Genomic DNA, 3,377 nt, shown 5'->3' with positions numbered 1-3,377 from the left:
TCTACGGTCCTTTCGTAGACCCTTCAGTTCTCAGCACCGCGGATGGAGCGCCCCTGTCGGCCACCGTAAGCAAACGTGATCACTTTCACAAACACATGCAGACACACAGACATATACATAAATAAAATAAAACGAACAAATCAATCTTTTTTTAAAAAAAGATATTTCATCAGTCATTTAAAAACCTTAAACCATATTAGCTCCAATTCTAGCCAAAAGTCGTTCCAAGGCCTCACCGAGACTCGAACTCGGATCGCTGGATTCAAAGTCCAGAGTGCTAACCATTACACCATGAGACCACCTTGCTGCTGAGTGTTAATTATAACCCTCTTATAGACAACTCTAGTTTCAGAACTGCTGTATTACATCTTCAATTTATGGCTGTAGATGAAATTTGATCACATTTTCTGACTTTTAAATTCATAGTATGCATTTTCACCCAACTTAAATAACCAGATCTTAAAAGAAAAAAAGAAAAACTACCTCTTTGTGTGTGTGTGTGTGTGTGTCTGTTGTTTATTTGGTTTTTTTTGGATTTTTATTTTGTTTTCTTTTTTTGTTGTTTTGTTTGGTTATTGTTTTTTTTTTTTTTTTGGTGTTTTTTGTTTTGTTTGGTTTTGGATTGGTTTTTTGAAACAGTGTTTCTCCGTGTAGTACTGGCTGTCCTTGAAGTCTCTCCGTAGACCAGGCTGGCCTCCAGTTTGGTAATCTGCCTGCCTCTGCCTCCTGAGTGCTGGGATTAAAGGTGCGCAGCAACTCCGCCCAGCAAAAGCCACCCCATGATGGCTTTGGCAAACAAGGTATGAGAAATCACAAAGCACTTTATTTGGAATGAAGTGCGCCTATCAGTGGCTGTCTAGGTTGTCTATCTCCTGTAATTTTTCCAGCCCCTCTTTACACACATCCCCATTCTGGGCAAGGAGAAATGCATCTAAATGTGGAATTAGGATAGCAGTTTACTTTCTTTTCATTTCAATTCTAAAAGCTTTCTTTTCCTTCTGCGGTGAAGATAACACCCTAAACCAAAGTGGAGGTAGAGTCTAGAATTTTTTAGTAGAGCAACTGCCTTAAAAACCTGTTGGAGGAACATATTTAGGTTCCTAAATATGGTAGCTGGTGGATGTGAGCTGAAAGCGGTTTCCTCAGGGAAGAAAACAGGCAGATGCCTGACTGCACAATCATGGGGGGTGTTGGGTGTGTTAAAACATGCTGGGGTTGCTGAGATATTTGAGAGTGAAGGAGCTACTAAGGCAACTATGACACTAAATTAAGTCATGCACATGGAGCGGTTTGGCCAAACACCACCACCCAGGTTCATGTGATGCTTTTTAATAAGATCAAAGACCGGACAAATGGTCTATTCTCTTACCCTCTAAGATATATTTCTTATAATTATTTTTTAATTTTGCTTTATGTGCACGGATGTTTTGTCTACATATCTGTCTGTGCACTGTGTGCATGTCTGGTGTCCATAGAGGCCAGGAGAGCGCACTAGATCCCCTGGAACTGGAATCAACAGAGCTCATTAGCCATCACTCTGGTGCTAAAAATGGTGCCAGGATCCTCTGGAAGAGCAGCCAGTGGTTTAATTCCTGAGTCACTTCTGTAGCCTCACTTTTTTCTTTCTTAATAGAGTCTTTTTTGAAAAATAGAGCCTTACTGTGTAGGCCAGACAGGTCTTCAGTTCGAAATCCTCCTAACTTGACCTCCAAAGTGCAGGTATTGCTAGTATGTACAAACATGCACAGTTCTATAATGACTTTTCCTGGCATTGAGGAAGGATAGAAAGACAAGGAAAAATAGGGGGGAAACAATAAAAATGGGGTCTACTTAAAGTCTCTTGTTAGCAGTGAGAAAGACTTTTAGAACAATTAACATTTGCTGTGAAGATTGTATAGAGGCAATGTTCCTTTTTTTTCATACCAGAAATTGAACGAAGGGTCTCATGGCTGCTCAACAAACATTTGACCACTGAGCCACAATCCCAATCCCCAAAAGTCCTTCTGCAGAGAAATATGTTCAAATAAGAATGTTAAAATAGCAATAAAATATACTTAAGGCCTGAGATTGCATATGATTAAGTGTGACATTACTTTTTTCCCTACATTTAAATCTGAAACTTTCTGGGACTGTCAAAAGTAAGATTCTTTTTTTTTTTATTAACTTGAGTATTTCTTATATACATTTCGAGTGTTATTCCCTTTCCCGGTTTCCGGGCAAACATCCCCCTCCCCCCTCCCCTTCCTTATGGGTGTTCCCCTCCCAACCCTCCCCCCATTGCCGCCCTCCCCCCAACAGTCTAGTTCACTGGGGGTTCAGTCTTAGCAGGACCCAGGGCTTCCCCTTCCACTGGTGCTCTTACTAGGCTATTCATTGCTACCTATGAGGTCAGAGTCCAGGGTCAGTCCATGTATAGTCTTTAGGTAGTGGCTTAGTCCCTGGAAGCTCTGGTTGGTTGGCATTGTTGTTCATATGGGGTCTCGAGCTCCTTCAAGCTCTTCCAGTTCTTTCTCTGATTCCTTCAACGGGGTCCCATTCTCAGTTCAGTGGTTTGCTGCTGGCATTCGCCTCTGTATTTGCTGTATTCTGGCTGTGTCTCTCAGGAGCGATCTACATCCGGCTCCTGTCGGTCTGCACTTCTTTGCTTCATCCATCTTGTCTAATTGGGTGGCTGTATATGCCTGGGCCACAGGTGGGGCAGGCTCTGAATGGGTGTTCCTTCAGTCTCTGTTTTAATCTTTGCCTCTCTCTTCCCTGCCAAGGGTATTCTTGTTCCCCTTTTAAAGAAGGAGTGAAGCATTTACATTTTGATCATCAGTCTTGAGTTTCATTTGTTCTAGGCATCTAGGGTAATTCAAGCATTTGGGCTAATAGCCACTTATCAATGAGTGCGTACCATGTATGTCTTTCTGTGATTGGGTTAGCTCACTCAGGATAATATTTTCCAGTTCCAACCATTTGCCTACGAATTTCATAAAGTCGTTGTTTTTGATAGCTGAGTAATATTCCATTGTGTAGATGTACCACATTTTCTGTATCCATTCCTCTGTTGAAGGGCATCTGGGTTCTTTCCAGCTTCTGGCTATTATAAATAAGGCTGCTATGAACATAGTGGAGCACGTGTCATTTTATATGTTGGGGCATCTTTTGGGTATATGCCCAAGAGAGGTATAGCTGGATCCTCAGGCAGTTCAATGTCCAATTTTCTGAGGAACCTCCAGACTGATTTCCAGAATGGTTGTACCAGTCTGCAACCCCACCAACAATGGAGGAGTGTTCCTCTTTCTCCGCATCCTCTCCAGCATCTGCTGTCACCTGAGTTTTTGATCTTAGCCATTCTCACTGGTGTGAGGTGAAATCTCAGGGTTGTTTTAATT

The 3,377-nt window shown here is 42.0% G+C and overlaps 1 non-coding gene across 1 annotated transcript; it reads right to left on the bottom strand.

The window, feature by feature from the left end:
* Nucleotides 1-227: 227 nt before the first annotated feature.
* On the bottom strand, nt 228-299 carry Trnaq-uug5 (transfer RNA glutamine (anticodon UUG) 5). Its single transcript has one exon. It is a non-coding gene; the product is annotated as a tRNA-Gln (tRNA).
* Nucleotides 300-3,377: the final 3,078 nt, after the last annotated feature.

Source organism: Rattus norvegicus, chromosome X, assembly GCF_021556685.1.
Source record: "Rattus norvegicus strain SHRSP/BbbUtx chromosome X, alternate assembly SHRSP_T2T, whole genome shotgun sequence".
Classification (NCBI taxonomy): Eukaryota; Metazoa; Chordata; class Mammalia; order Rodentia; family Muridae; genus Rattus; species Rattus norvegicus.
The sequence above is the reverse complement of the archived record's forward strand: the minus strand, read 5'-3'. Positions and strand labels throughout refer to the sequence as shown.